This window comes from Somniosus microcephalus, chromosome 2, assembly GCF_052327205.1.
Source record: "Somniosus microcephalus isolate GS21.2 chromosome 2, FLI_Smic_1.0, whole genome shotgun sequence".
NCBI classification, from domain to species: domain Eukaryota; kingdom Metazoa; phylum Chordata; class Chondrichthyes; order Squaliformes; family Somniosidae; genus Somniosus; species Somniosus microcephalus.
In genome coordinates, this window is record NC_140988.1 from 262,948,042 (window position 1) to 262,964,903 (window position 16,862).

The window sequence follows — 16,862 nt, forward strand, 5'->3', positions numbered from 1 at the left end:
AAGTGGAGCCTTTGTCTTTGAGGGGTATGTGTACTGGCTTTGTATTGTACCAAGTACTTCTTTGAATACTTCCCACAGTTAATCTGTAGGTTTACTCATTAACAGTTCACCCCTGTTTACTGTGTCAATTTATTTCTCATCCCTGCAAAGTTTGCCTTACGTAAAACTTTATTTGAAACATTGATTTGTGACTCTCCCTTCTCCCTCTCAAACAAGTTCTACTTAAACTGGGCTGGGACCAGTGTCCTGGCGAACCAAATAGCTAGGGCAGTAGACAGGGCTTTAAACTAATGAAGCGGGGTGGGAAGATTCAGGAAAGAGTCAATTTAAAAGCAGCAAGAGAAATGTCATGGCTCTAGAGCAGAGTAGAGTTTTGGATAAAAATAAGCAGAGTGCGCTAGGAAGGGACAGAGAGAGTAACAAAGGCAATAAGGCATCAGTGACTAAGGTGACATCAGGGAAAAATAGAAATAAGTCCAAGCTAAAGGCACTATATCTCAAAGCGTGAAACATTTGTAACAAAATAGATGAATTAATAGTGCAGATAGAAATTAATAGGTTTGATCTAATAGCCATTACGAAGACATGGTTGCAATGTGGCCAAGGTTGGGAACTAAATATTCAGGATACTAAACTATTAGAAACATAGAAACATAGAAGATAGGAGCAGGAGTAGGCCATTCAGCCCCTCGAGCCTGCTCCACCATTCAATGCAACCATGGCTGATCATCCAAATTCAGTACCCGGTCCCTGCTTTCTCCCCATACCCCTTGATCCCTTTAGCCTTAAGAAATATATCCAACTCCTTCTTGAATATATTTAATGTATTGGCCTCTACTGCCTTCTGTGGTAGAGAATTCCACAGGTTCACCACTCTCTGGGTGAAGAAATTCCTCCTAATTTCTGTCCTAAATGGCCTATCCCTTATCCTTAGACTGTGACCCCTGGTTCTGGACTCCCCGACCATCGGGAACATCCTTCCTGCATCTCGTCTGTCCAGTCCTGTCAGAATTTTATAAGTTTCAATGAGATCCCCTCTCATTCTTCTAAACTCCAGTGCGTACAAGCCCAATCGACCCAATCTCTCCTCATATGTCACTCCTGCCATCCCAGGTATCAGCCTGGTGAATCTTCGCTGAACTCCTTCCATGGCAAGAACTTCCTTCCTCAGATAAGGCGACCAAAACTGCACACAATACTCAAGATGTGGTCTCACCAAGGCCCTGTATAACTGCAGCAAGACATCCTTGTTCCTGTACTCAAACCCTCTCGCTACAAACATACCATTTGCCTTCTTAACTGCCTGCTGCACCTGCATGCTTACCTTCAGTGACTGGTGCATAAGGACACCCAGGACTCGTTGCACTTCTCCTTCTCCCAATCTATTGCCATTCAAATAATAATCTGCCTTCCTGTTTTTGCCACCAAAGTGGATAACCTCACATTTATCCATGTTATATTGCACCTGCCATGCTTTTGCCCAATCACCCAACCTGTCCAAATCATCCTGGAGTTTCTTGGCATCATCCTCACAGCACACACGCCCACCCAGCTTTGTGTCGTCTGCAAATTTGGAGATATTACATCTAAGTTCCCTTGTCTAGATCATTAATATATATTGTGAATAGCTGGGGTCCAAGGACCGATCCCTGCGGTACCCCACTAGTCACTGCCTGCCACTCAGAAAAAGACCCGTTTATTCCAACTCTTTGCTTTCTGTCTGCCAACCAGTTCTCTATCCAAGTCAATACCTTGCCCCCAATCCCATGTGCCTTAACTTTACACGCTAATCTCTTATGCGGGACCTTATCGAAAGCCTTCTGAAAGTCCAAATACACCACATCCACTGGTTCTCCCTTATCTATTTTACCAGTTACATCCACAAAAAATTCCAGTAGATTAGTCAAGCAGGATTTACCTTTTGTAAATCCATGTTGACTTTGTCCGATCCTGTCACTGTTTTCCAAGTGCTCTGCTATTACATCTTTTATAATGGACTCTAGCATTTTCCCCACTACCGATGTCAGGCTTACCGGTCTGTAATTCCCCATTTTCTCTCTACCACCTTTTTTGAATAGTGGGGTAACATTAGCTACCCTCCATTCCATGGGTACTGTTCCAGATTCCATCGAATGTTGGAAGATGATCAGCAATGCATCTACTATTTCTAGGGCCACTTGCTTAAGCACCCTAGGATGTAGATTATCAGGCCCTGGGGATTTATCGGCCTTCAATCCCATCAATTTCCCTAACACCATTTCCCTACAAATATTGATTTCTTTCAGTTCCTCCCTTTCATCAGACCCTATGTTCCCTGACATCTCTGGGAGGTTATTTGTGTCCTCCTTTTTGAAGACAGAACCAAAATATGTATTTAATTGGTCTGCCATTTCTTTGTTCCCCATTATAAATTCCCCATATTCTGACTGCAAGGGACCTACGCTTGACTTCACCAATCTTTTTCTCTTCATGTATCTTTTAAAGCTTTTACAGTCAGTTTTTATGTTCCCTGCAAGCTTACTCTCATGTTCTATTTTCCCTTTCTTAATTAATCCCTTTGTCCTCCTTTGTTGAATCCTAAACTGCTCCCAATCCTCAGGTTTACTGCTTTTTCTGGCCAATTTATATGTGCTCTCCTTGGATCTTATGCTATCCCTAATTTCCCTTGTTAGCCACGGTTGAGTCACCTTTTTTGTTTTATTTTTATGCCAAACAGGGATGAACAAATTCTGTAGTTCATCCATGCGATCTTTAAATGTTTGCCATTGCTTATCCACCATCAACGCTTTGAGTAACATTCCCCAATCAATCCTACCCAACTCATGCCTCATACCATCGTAGTTTCCTTTATTTAAATTCAGGACCCTAGTCTCTGAATCAACTACTTCACTCTCCATCCTAATTGCTTGCTGTACCTGCATGTTAGCTTTCAGTGATTCGTGTACAGGTTGAGCTTCCAAAATCTGGAGTTCCGGAACGGACTCCAGGACGATTGGTGTCAGGGTCGTCCGGAATCCGTAAAATGTTCCAGAATCCAGAACTCTGGATTTTGGACGCTTAACCTGTACTTCAAAAAGCCATTAACTTTTGTTGTCTTTTTTTTAAAAATCCTATGAAAAATGCGAGTGATGCAATAAAACTTTAGTGTTGTGTTTTATCCTCCTTAATCTGCACAGCTCCACTAAGTGTATCTGCCCAGGCATTTCCGGACTCGGAATGTGTTTCTGATGTCCGAAGTCCGGAAATGCCCGAGCCCAGTTTGCGATATTTCCAGACTTCGGACATCAGAAACACATTCCAAAGTCCGGAAAAACACAAAAAGCGGCTCGGCCTCGGTCCCGAGGTTGCCGGATTCAGGATATACTTGCCGTAGAGGGAGTGCAATGAATGTTCACCAGACTGGTTCCTGGGATGGGGGGATTGTCCTACGAGAAGAGATTGAGTAGACTAGGCCTATATTCTCTAGAGTTTAGATGAATGAGAGGTGATCTCATTGAAACATACAAAATTCTTACAGGGCTTGACAGGGTAGATACAGGGAGGATGTTTCCCCTGGCTGGGGAGTCTAGAACCAGGGGTCACAGTCTCAGAATAAGGGGTTGCCTATTTAGGACTGAGATGAGGAGAAATTTCTTCACTCAGAGGGTGGTGGATATTTGGAATTCTCTACCCCAGAGGGCTGTGGAGGCTCAGTCGTTGACGATATTCAAGACAGAGATCGATCGATTTTAGGTTATTAAGGGAATCAAGGGATATGGGGATAGTGCAGGAAAGTGGAGTTGAGGTAGAACATTAGCCATCTTATTGAATGGCGAAGCAGGCTTGAGGGGCCAACTGGCCTACTCCTGCTCCTATTTCTTATGTTCTTATGTAACCTAATGTCAAATGCCATCATATTATGGTCACTATTTACAAAATGCTCACTTACTGTCAGATTGTTAGCAAATTCTGCTTTGTTACTCATCACTAAATGCAGTGTGGCCTGCTTCCTTGTCTATTCTAAGAACAGTACTCCTCAGAGCTGTGTCTGTGCCTGTAAGTTATATGGTTGTACATTGGTGAGTGTGGGCAGTATGCCTCTTGTGCTATCTAATATTTCTGGCAGTCCTTTTCTGCTTCTGCTCATGCACATTCCACATTTATCCCTGGTGTGTAATGCTTTAGGAGAAACGCAATACACAGGCATCGATGACTAGGAACTTAATTGACTATCCATGAGTTTAAAAAGAACTATCCCTGACATAATGTTGTATGTTACAAATTACATCCAGAAGATAACACATGGAATGTTATTTCTAGCATAGACAAACAGTACTAATGCAAAGTCTGCACATTGTAATGTCATTGCCTGCTCAAAAGCTTTAGAGCAAATTCTTGACAGGCTCTTAGTGGGTGAGAATCACATGTTCTCTATAGAACACAGCGTTTCTAGCATATATTGCCATTAGTATAAAGCATTACACTGATAGCAATTTCCAGGCTTGTACACAAAAGCTACCGTAGCTATGAGTGCATTTTGAAGTTGTGGTGATGCCAATGCCACAAGTTGAGGAAGTTCTCATGTACCAGTCATTTAATGGCTACAAACTATTGAATACAAAATCATTTCATACTTGTGCACCACTTTTGCTCTGTCTTTGCTTTCTTGTAATTAGCAAGTACATATTCATGGGATTCTTCAAAAAATCAACAATTGTCATTATCCCTTTCACTTGCCAGCTGGGAATCTTCACAAGTTGTCATTAAAGCATGAAAATCTGGTGGTTATTTAAAAGTCTTTGAATGTTGCTTTTTAAAATTCTGATAGGTAAACCAATTGTGTTGATTAGAAATGACACCCTAATCATATTCATTCAGAATACAGAACAGTTGCAGATGGCGAGTTGTCACATTGGATAATTTTGCACCAGCTATAACCTAGCACTTATTTTCTTGTATAACATTTCTTGTAACCTAATTTCATTCAGAAATCATGTCGTTTAAATCTAACTTCTTTTAAGGACTTTAAAAACTAATTTGCAGATGAAACCAAATTGGAAGGTATCGATAATACTGAGGAAAACTATGGCAAAATACAAGAAGACATTAACGAACGTGTAGAGATGGCGTGTAAATGGCAAATGAATTTCAATATATATAAGTACGAGATGGTACATTTTGGTCGGTGGACTAAGGAGACCACCTACTGCTTGGAAATGAGATTCTAAATGGGGTAGAGGCACAAAGGGATCTCGATTCACAAATCATTAAAAGTAGCAATGTATATTAACAAAGCCATAAAAATGCAAACAAAACACTGGGGTTCATTTCCAAAGGAATAGAATTCAAAACCCTATAGATCCTTGGCTGGACCACACTTGGAGCACTGTGCCCAGTTCTGGTCTCCATATTGCAAAAAGGATATAGTGGCACTGGAGAAGGTGCAAAAAAGATTTACAAGGATGATACTAGAGCTGAGAGGTTATAACTATCAGGAAAAATTGAACAGGCTGAGGCTCTTTTTTTTCTCTAGAAAAGGGAATGCTGGGGGATGACCTGCTGGGGATCATTAAGATTATGAGGGGGTTTGCTAGGGTAGATGAAGAGAAGATGTTTCCACATGTGGAGGAGTTCAAAACTCGGGGCCATAAATATAAGACAGTCATCAATAAATCCAGTAAGGAATTCGGGAGAAACTTCTTCACTCAGAGAATGGTTAGAACATGGAATTCGCTACCGCAAGGAGTAGTTGAGGTGCAGAGCATAGATGCATTTATGGGGATGCTAGATATGTTCATGAGGCCGAAAGGAATAGGATATGCTGATAGGGTTAGATGAAATAGGGCAGGAGGAGGCTCCTGTGGAGCACTGGCATAGACCTGTTGGGTCAAATGGCCTGTTTCTGTGCTGTAAAATTCAATTAATATATAATTGAGTTCAATACATCAGCTAACTCAAATAGTACACGGCTAGTGATTTGCCAGTCCCTGCTGAAAATGCACCCAGCTGTGGTTTGCACTTATGCTGCAAGCCATTCAGGTTGATTTTGTCCCTACCCACCCGGTAGAAACTGGCACAGTTAAAAATGAGCAGGTTACTTATCCGCTCGGATCCCGACCAATTCTGATATTAACCTGCAGGATTTTGCAGACAGATGGGGCACCCGCTTAAAGGAGACAGGAGCCTCATAAATTTACGCAACTTGTGGTTATATTGTGTCAATAGGACTCCGATGTAATTTTAACCAGACCCCCTTGCCCCGGACTCCTCTCTTCCTCTTATCTGTAACCAGTGGACAGCCAAGGGCGGCCTAATCTTCACCTGCCAGCAGTTGCTCTGCACCCTCTTCACGTCTGTTACAGGTGAGAAGCCGACCGGCGACATTTAAATGAAGCCCGGTGGCCTCCTGCTGCTTCCTGCTGCCTCTGCCACAAACCTCTCCGAGTTAAAATTTGCCTCCTTATTTTTCACTTCAGCTTGTTTTGCTGGGGAGCCTAATTAAGCATGTATCTAGCTTCTTGTCCCCCTCTTTGGACAGAAGTTCCAAACAGTGGCACTTCCATCCATCAAAAACAGATGTTAAAGGGATATGTATACATTTAATAATTGATTTATTTATTTTGCAGCTGTTAAGTATATGACTTGATTTTTTCTGCTAAAATTTCCTGAATTTTCCTTGCATTTTATGAATCGGATGTAGTGGGAATGTTTATGTAATAGGAGAAGGAATACAATGATTGTTCCAGTGCTTGCTGACATCAGATTTATTTGCCTACATCAAGTTGTGGATGAGCCAGACTTTCCTGCAATTGTACATTGGGAAGATCAAAGCCATCCTACTTGGCATCTGCCAAAAACTGCATACCCTTGACTCTTACTTCATTCTACAATCCAACTGCTCACGCAGGCTGAAGCAGATGGTTCACAATCAACCACGAGTTGAGCTTCAAACCCTACATGTTATTCATCACCAAAACTACCCATTTCATCTTCAAAAGTATAACTGCTGAAGACATCCAATTAATTTTTTTTCATTAATTCTCAGGATGTGGATATTGCCAGCAAAGTTGGCATTCATTACCAATCCCTAGTTGTCCAGAGAAGCTGATAGCGAATCTTCTTGAACTGCTGCAGTCTGCATGGTGAAGATACTCCCACTATGCTGTTAAGTTGGGAGTTCCAGGATTTTGACCCAGTAACGATGAAGGAACAGTGATCTGTGTCCAAGTAAGCATGGCGTGTGACTTGGAGGGGAACCTGGAGATGATGGTTGTTCCCATGCACCAGCTACCATTGTCCTTCTAGGTAATGGAGTTAACTTCCTTGCTTCTGTTCTGCTGTTGCGCACACATATCTTTGATTTAATTTGCCCTGTCTTCATTCTTTTTATTTCTCAGCATAGGTATCATTGTTCTGCATTCCGTTTCATTATATTCCTTCTTGCTTGGTTTTAATTATCATCTTATACATTTTGATTTCTGACAGCCGCTGATTTCTTCTTCGCTCTTTCCCAGCACTTCTTCTGATGTTTGAATAAACATGCCTTTAATCCATTTCTATACACTTTCCAATGGGGTATGTCACATCAAGGGTTAGTTGGAAATACATTAGCCTATAACATTCAAAGTGTGCTACTCTTTAATCCACACATTACTAAACTGCAAAGCGTTTTCACTGCTGGCGTGCAGTGTTCCCCTTACAATCGGTACCAGGGTCATCATTTCTACTTTAGCTTCTACCTGAAACATTAATTTAAGAATCTATTTCTAGTTACAATGTCAATGAGTCTCAGTCAGATATTTTAGGCCATTGTAGAAGACAATTAAAATGCATTACTTTTGCAGCATTAACTAATGCTGTTCTCGTGTCTGAATAGAGGAGGAAAATAGGCTGTCCCTACCCTTGAAAAAATTCTGCACATTAGGAACAGATGAATTACAAGAAAGTATTCAATAGGTTGTACCTCATCTATGAATGTTATAAAATATCATAAAGCAGGTAACTGCCGAGAGTGCAATGGATGCTCAAGTGTGGCTACAAAAGAATAATGTCATTATACAGTTTAGTTCACAATCTAGACCATGAAGACAAAGCGCAAATGATTTATAAGTGTCATCAAGACCATGTAATGAAATTATAGACTTTGAATCACTGACTATTAAGTTTTTATTTATTTTTGTTGCAATTTATAGTGTGACCTCATGGAATTCTTTTTTCAGGTTAGGTTCTGGTGTTTGTTGAATTTTTTTTTGTTGACTGACTGTTATAGTGGAGGTTAATGAGTAGTCTACTTTGTGTTGATGCAGGAAGATATCCTCACTGAAGGATTAATGATTGTGCCGCATTCCTGATGATTGATATTTAACAGTTGATTATTGACAATTGATTCCCATGAAAAAATATGTTCAGTAAACACCACATTTTATGACTTTGCATTTCCGGCATGCGTCTTCATCCATCAGGAGCACATACTGGAAATTAAAATGAATGGGTGGAAAATCATGGGGCACGCAGGCCAAAATTCCCAATCTTAATGGTGAGGCTCCATGCTGGAGACACAAGCTCATAAAATTATTTATCATGTAGTGAAAATTAATTATGCAGAAGTGATGATAAGGCAGTAATCTCATGGGGGGGTTCAGTTGTCATGAACCTTGAGTAAATTATAATAGTACCTGAATCCTTAGGTAAATCCAGGCGTGAAATTATTTCAGGGCATCCATCAGTTTTTTTCCCCTCATAATTGTCTAGTTACTAAAGTTAATTGCTGATACTGGGGCATAACATTATAAGGCTTGCCCTTACTGTGAACACATTGGTGGTGCCTTTTAAATCCAGAATGGGTCTAATTTTTTTTGCTGGTCATAGCAAATACCCATTTTACTGATTTGTAGTGTTGTTCTCACTAAAATATTAATGATTGTGGCATAATCATTGCAGATTTATCGAGTGACTCATGCATTCTGGGAGTGATTACAAGGCAGTAATTTTGTTGAGTTCACATGACATCATAAATTAAACCAAGTGCACAAAGCTGGAATTGTGTAAAAATGTATTTATTTATTTTGTATATATGTACTGTGAAATTCATGTGGTAATTTTATTATGTTTTGAATCCTTTTTTGCTTGTGTCACAGCAGATGTTGACATGTGGGGGGAAAGGGGGTGGGGTGATTTTAATTACCAGTGGGTTTCTGGTGGGAAACCGCTAGTTTCAGTTAATTCAGGGACTGAGTTCCCTTTGTGCCCGGCGCGCCTTGCACCACTGATACCCTGTCTGAGTACCACTGCTCCCCATAGAATGTACTATCAGCCTAACAGCACTGTGGGAGTACCTTCACCACACAGACTGCAGCGGTTCAAGAAGGCGGCTCACCACCACCTTCTCATGGGCAATTAGGGATGGGCAATAAATACTGGCTTTGCCAGCGATGCCCACATCCCATAAACAAATTTATAAAAAGTAAATGAGCACTGTGAGATCCCATAAGCGAATAAAAAAAAAAGAGTGAAATACAGGAGATAACTGAATATGGCATCACCTCTTGTGAGATCTTGTCTGGCCATTTCCCATCTTCCACAAATTATTTTCACTGATATGAATTTCTCAGCATCATCTTGCTCCTGCTTCTCCACCCCTTGAAGGTTAATGGTCTACCCATGTCTTCTCTCTTCCACATCCATCCCAAATTTTCCATCTGAACTTTGTCTCCTCCATGTATTTCTTCCTTCAGGCTGTGGCTTTGGACTCATTCTAATCACTAGAAAAGCTCCATCCTGCTGTGGTATACAGAAACAGTATTAAAACTTACAAATATTGACTGGCAATGCTCCATGAAAAGAAAAGGCAGAAAGAAACAAAATAATGGAGCCAGAAAGAAAAGAGCAATAGTGAGAGAGCTAGTAACACAAGCAAGCTGAACCAGAAAGAATTGTGTGAATTGTGTTAAAAGTAACACAAAACTTAAAGAAATGGAGATTAACTTGCAGAACAAAAACATTAAACTTAACAGTAAATGATGAGTGATTTAATTTCCTTTGGTCTCCTTTCTGGTCCAAATGAATCTCAATCTGGACATTCTTCTCTCCCTGCTAGTCGGAAGGATTCTAAGTAAGTTGAGTTTTGGCAGTTTCAACTCACCTCCTAGAGAGTTTAACTACAAAGCACAAATCTGTGCTAAACTGTTAACATCACTTGAGATTTCATAGGAACAGTTGGTGTGGGAAATGAGAATGTCATACTGGTATGATAAAGAAGTACTGCTGTGAGGCTAAACCCCAGCCAATGTTATACCTGACCTATGAGTGTTGACACTGGATACAAAAATGAAAATGTATTCTATACTGTAGCACCAACATCTTTCATTTCCACTCCCCATCTCAAAAAATGAATTCATAGAATCATAGAATGCTTACAGCACAGAAGGAGGCCATTTGGCCCGTTGAGCCCCTGCTGACTCTGCAAGAGTACTTCAGCTAGTTCCACTCCCCCGCTGATTCTCCGTAGCCCTGCACATTTTTTTTCTTCAGGTACTTATCCAATTCCCTTTTGAAAGCCACGATTGAATCTGCCTCCACCCTCTCGGGCAGTGCATTCCAGATCATAACCACTCGCTGCGTAGAAATGTTTTTCCTCATGTTGCCTTTGGTTCTTCTGCAAATCACCTTAAATCTGTGTCCTCTGGTTCTCGACCCGCCAATGGGAACAGTTTCTCTCCATCTACTCTGTCTAGACCCCTCATGATTTTGAACACCTCTGTCAAATCTCCTCTCAACCTTCTTTGCTCTAAGGAGACCAACCCCAGCTTCTCCAGTCTATCCACGTAACTGAAGTCCCTCAACCCTGGAACCATTCTTGTAAATCTTTTCTGCACTCTCTCTAAGGCCTTCACATCCTTCCTAAAGTGCGGTGCCCAGAATTGGACACAATACTCCAGTTGAGGCCGAACCAGTGTTTTATAAAGTTTCATAACTTCCTTGCTCTTGAACTCTATGCCTCTATTTATAAAGCCTAGGAGCCTGTATGCTTTTTTAACTGCTTTTTCAACCTGCCCTGCCACCTTCAACGATTTGTGCACATATACCCTCAGGTCTCTCTGTTCATGCACCCACTTTAGAATTGTATCCTTTAGTTTATATTGCCTCTCCTCATTCTTCCTACCAAAAATATATCACTTCGCACTTTTCTGCGTTAAATTTCATCTGCCACATGTCCGCCCATTCCACCAGCCTGTTTATGTCTTCTTGAAGTCTATCACTGTCCTCCTCACTGTTCACTATACTTCCAAATTTTATGCCATCATAAAATAAAGGACAGAGAACAGTACAGGGATAAATAAAGAAAAAATAGCAAATCACAAAGAAGGAAAAGAAAAATAGAAATAAGATAACAACAACATGCATTTTTATAGTGCCTTTAACATAGTAAAACATCCCAAGGCGCTTCACAGGAGTGATTCTTAAACAAAATTTGACACCGAGCCACATAAGGAGACATTAGGTGAGGTAGGTTTTAAGGAGCGTCTTAAAATAGGAGCGACAGGTAGAGAGGCGGAGATGTTTAGGGAGGGAATTCCAGAGCTGTGGACCGAGGCAGCTGAAAACACGGCTGCCAAAGGTGGAGCAAAGAAAATCAGGGATGCACACAAGGGAATGAACAGAGTGGAAAATTAAAAATGAAGTGAAGAAAGTAAAATGATCCCAATAGTGTAGATAAAATATTTTTGGTTATTTATTGCAGGTAATTTATAATTTTTAACAAAGAGGGCTCAGGCATAATTCATTTAAAAAAAGCATCTAATTGAATTAAAGGTTTTAAAAAAAAATGTAAGTCTGGAGCGAGAGAAGGCAATTTGTCCCATCAAGCACGGTTCATCAAGAGTCTGTAAGGTTCTCAAAATTCCAACATTCCCTGAAGTTATTAATCAAAAGGGACCCTGGATGGACTTGATTTTAAAACCAGGGTATCCAAAATGGCTGCGGTAAACCTCGTGACCAGGCCAAATGGGATTTTAAAACAAAGGTTCTGCAAAACAAGCAGGTCAAGGAGTTCAAGTTTTAAACTAATCAAAGACTTTGTAAGGACTGATAAAATGAACAAAAGACTGTACATTCCAGTCATTAAGTTGGAATGGGCTCCATCAAGCCATTAGGCTTTCTGCATTTTAAATCGGGAACCGCTCACCAGAGACATTAAGCCTGAATGGGAGCAATTCACAACTTGTCTTTAACAACGGCCAGGGTTTCAAGGCTACTTTAGACATAGCAACTATCACTCTACAGGTCATTTTTATAAACGTTTTTAAACATTTAAACAAGCTCACACAGATCAGACAAAGGACTGAACTGATTTGCCGAGCAGATAAGGGCTCCCGATGGGGCTATAACTATGGGCCCATCAGGAAGCCACTCGCTCTCTTGGCTCTTCCCTCCTGCCTCCTGCCTCTCAACTCGCTGCCAGATTACAACCAGGACGGGTTGTATGAAGAAGACTGCGTGGGGCTTCGAATAAACGGGCCCTCAGTCCAGCTCATTCAACCCAACAGGATCAACCAAGGAAGAACATCAACTGAAGAAGAGCCCATCCTGCGAGGTAAAATACCCAGGCAGAGACTTTAGTATTGGGGTATTTTACCTGGACGGCACCCTTGCAGCGCACTAGAACCACGTGACGTCGGCAGGCCACAGAGTGCACAAGAAGTGAACCCAAAACCTTCGACTTTTTTTTAAACGTAACAAGTTCTTGGATTGGTGAGCATGAAGTTGTGGCCCCTCTTAGTCTAATCTAGTTAGGTATAGGGGGTGGGAATTAAGGGGATTGCTAATATAGTTGTTTTCCCTCGATAGTGCCGTGTGTTCCCCATTCCCTTTAAGTATAAGCATTTTATGTCTGTAGTGTGCTGTACCAGTAATTTTCTCATGTAAGATCGTTATAATTTTTCAGTTCAATAAAATCTTGGTTCTTTTACACCAAACCACTTGTCTACTCGATTTTCTGTATCGCTGCCTGTATCTAAGTCCGGTGTCCAAAACCCAGGGGGCGAGCGATTCAAACCGCTCAAAGAAGGTAGCCAGAGGCAAAGCTGACTGACCAACACGCCTGTGCAAACCCCCTACAAGTCCACGTCTAATTAATCTATCATTGACTCCCTTCTATCAATTAAAATAACAATTTTAAATGGTTTGATAAGCTTTTGCTATATTTTCACAATTGCAAAGATTAGAAGTTTCTTGATGCAGAGGGTTGTTGAAGCATGGATAGAGCTGCGCTCTCTTTACCACAGGGAGACAGATGAATATGAAGCTTGGAAAGAGTTGTTTTGTGAGGACTTAGCAAGCAGCCTCAGTCATGGTTTAACAGACTAAAGAAAACTATATGTGATATGCAGCATTTGCCCATCTACTTGGTGTATTGAAATACAGCCCAGTCTCGCCTTGGCAGACTTTCTTCTTGCTCATCTGTTCCCATGCCCTTTGAAATATCATTTACTGTGTCCACCACCTCCTGTATAGTTCTCCTATGGTCCCAAAGGTCCCGAGGTCCCCAAAAGGACAACCCTCTTATACTGCACATTTTTAGCAAAAGCACTTACAAAGCAGCATCAGAAAACGGAGGTGCTTTACATTTTTGGCCAATCATTTCCACACTTTTGCCTAGCAACTACGGAGCAGCCATTTATATAGCAGCTGAGAGGGGATGAGAGGGGATCTCATCAAAACCTATAAAATTCTGTCAGGCCTGGACAGACTAGCTGCAGGAAGGATGTTTCTGATGGCCAGGGAGTCCAGAACCAGGGGTCATAGTCTAAGGATAAGGGGTAAGCCATTTAGGACAGAAATGAGGAGGAATTTCTTTACCCAGAGAGTGGTGAACCTGTGGAATTCTCTGCCACAGAGGACGGTGGAGGCCAGGTCATTAAATATATTCAAGAAGGAGTTGGATATATTTCTTAAGGCTAAAGGGAGCAAGGGATATGGGGAGAAGGCAGGGACAGGGTACTGAATTTGGATGATCAGCCATGATCTCATTGAATGGCGGAGCAGGCTCGAAGGGCCAAATGGCCTACTCCTGCTCCTATCTTCTATGTTTCTATGTTTCTAGCTGCAACCTTTAAGAGCCTGTAGATTGTGATGTCAGTCGAGCGTGCAACGCCCCAGTAGCGCCCCGGACCGGATATTGAGTCACGCCCCTGCCTTTCCGCCTGCCGCTAGCAATGACAGGTAGAGGGGAATGTTTTGCAGTTGGGAAGGGGCTGGGCAACCGCTTCCTGCCTTTTCTTGTTGGCAAAATTTTTGGTACACGCAGGTTGAGAGGGAGAGAGACGTCTGGAAAGATTTAACACTGTCCTAAGGAGTTTTGGCCCTCAGCACCACTTTTGAGGTTCCTAAGCACCGAGCTCTTTCCCTCGGCCTATCCATTAGTGCATCCAACACAATTGCTTCAGAGGTCCCTCCAAGCCGAGATTCAAGGCTGTAATGAGCAGGGTCTGGCTGGCCAGAAAGTTGGCTCCTCCCCTTTAAGAACTGGAAGGCGCCAGTCTGTCTGTGTTCCCATTGCTAACTGACATCATCTGAGCTTAGCTAGCGCTCTGTGGTAGCGCCTCGCTCCTCGACATTAGCTCCTTGAGACAGGTGTGTAGCGCCTGATTTAGCACTCAAATCACCTCCGGGGCGATTGAGGCCAAGTTTGCAGTCGGTGGTGATAATTAGCACCGGGCGCTAAACTTTGCGCCTGGCCGATAATAGCGCCCCAAACGGGGCAATACCGAATTTCTCCCCCCAACTGTTTAAATGTGCCCCATTCAAAAGACTGTACACCTCAACTGCTTTCTCTGCTGCTCCTGCACATCACATCAGATGCACTACCTTATTCAACCAGATGGCACAAATTAGGCAGATCAGATATCATGGGGTAGAGTTTCCGCTAAGTGGCACTGGTTTTACCAGTACAATTCGTGCAAAATCAGCCAAATCAGCATAAAAGATCGAGGAATTTCAAGCGCAAGTTTCGTCCAGTGCAAATTGAGTTTCTGCGGCCCTTTGAGGAGGCTCTTAAAATTGGTTTTTTTTAGGTGCAAAGGAACTCGTAGTCACCAAGTTTTTTAATATTAAAAAATATTTAATTTGCTAAGAAATTGACTAGTGTTGACCAATGAAACTAGTAAATGGTTCTGTATAGCTTTTGAACGTCATTATCAGGTATTTAAAATTGGGTTACTGGCAGGTGGTGGACTCGACACACTTATTTAAACATGCTTATTTTTTGTGACAAGCCCAGCTGTATTAATAAAACTGCACCAGGTTACCACTTTTAAATACATAAAGGAATTTTTTTAATGCAAGGGGAAAAAATAAACAATTACATGCTGAAACGCTACCCGATTGCACAGGTTCATGGAAGATTTAAGGCTGGGATTTTGCTTACCTCGGCAGGTCCGTGGCGAACGACGTCGGTGGTGTGTCCCGATGCCATCCCGCTCTGTGAAATTAATTTCCCCTGATAGGGCTTGTTAAGCCCACCCAGCGTATTTCTATGCCAATTAGAGGAAGCGGGTCTGGTGATGTCATATGATGACATATCATCAGCCGATTTCCTTAAAGGGACTGTAGTGGATAGGGACCATGTCCAATTTCTTTTTACATTTGTGCTGTCAATATTCTACAGCATTGAGGTACTGCAAACACTGACAAGCACTGCACAAAGGCACAGGACTGCACCCAGGCTCTCACATGACTTCCTCCATATGCTTATGAAGGGAGTCACAACACACAAGGAGGTCCTCTTCCCTTCCCATGGGTGGAAGTGACCTCCCCAGGAGATCAACACAGCCTGGTTGCACATTGCAGAGGAGGGCACAAGCAGGCATGTGGTCAGGAGGACCTGGGTGCAGTGCCACAAATGTTTCAATGATCTCGGTAGATCACGAAACGTTAGTACAAAGTCACACTCAACCTCATCCTGCTTTGCCTCTCATCACATCCCCATCACTCTACCTTCCCTACCCTACTCCTGCACATCCTTACTCACACCAACTTACCTTGCACCTCCACCCATCCCTCTCTATCTATATTATCACATCCCCATCTCACTAGCCACCCCTCACACTCACCCTCATCCTAGTCCAATCATACCAACTAACAACACACAAGGGTAGGCACTTGGATGTTTTATGCAATGTTCATGTAAAGTTTCTGTTAATGTGGTATCAAACATTGAAACCTTTATTTTCAACACTTTGCGTTCTTGGACAGATTTGTGTGCACATTTGGAAGTGGCTTAGTGAGTTGCAGTGAATGGTGAGACATAACGGTACCCCCCACAATGGTAATGAGTGTGAAAGGAATGGCTTGGGCATTGTAGGGATGCTTTATGATGTTGGCGTGAGGTGGTGTCAACCAGGCACATCATGTGGTAGCCAGGGTGCACAGCATCAAGTGAAGTAAATGTGACCATGGTGAAGCTATCCCTGGCCTCCTGGGCAGCAATATGGTCGGGTACTGATGCCCTCTGTCCTGTGCAGCATCAGTTGATTGCAGAGAAGGTTGCTGTTGTTGTTCGTGCTGCTGGTGTTGGGACTGATCTTGGTCCTCAGAATCCCACCACGGTGAGAGAGTATAAAGGGCACCCATGCTGATGGAATAGAAGGCAGGTGAAGTAGAGATGACAAAAGCGATCTGTCAATGGTGTGAGAGGTAATGAGGTCAGCGTAGGATTCGCAAAATTGGACTTTATATTAATAAGGGTCAAATGGCAGAAGAGGCCATGATTTTAAAGACTGTTTTAAAAGAAGCCCAGAAAAAGGGGCATACAAAATGGCTGCCATACCATGTGACCAGCTTATTGGGACACTTTAAAATGGTTCCTGCGCAACCTCAGATAGCTT

The 16,862-nt window shown here is 42.2% G+C and overlaps 1 protein-coding gene across 5 annotated transcripts in view; it reads left to right on the forward strand.

The window, feature by feature from the left end:
* The window catches only part of LOC147123364 (3',5'-cyclic-AMP phosphodiesterase 4D-like), a 455,522-nt gene that overhangs the window by 75,738 nt on the left and 362,922 nt on the right, over positions 1 to 16,862 (forward strand). The window contains exon 2 of one of the 5 annotated variants that reach the window (XM_085971595.1): positions 7,025 to 7,284. The exons of the other annotated variants lie outside the window; for them this stretch is intronic. The gene's annotated coding sequence lies outside the window, so the exon portion shown is untranslated. The remainder of the gene's footprint in view (positions 1 to 7,024; positions 7,285 to 16,862) is intronic. 5 annotated transcript variants of the gene reach the window in all.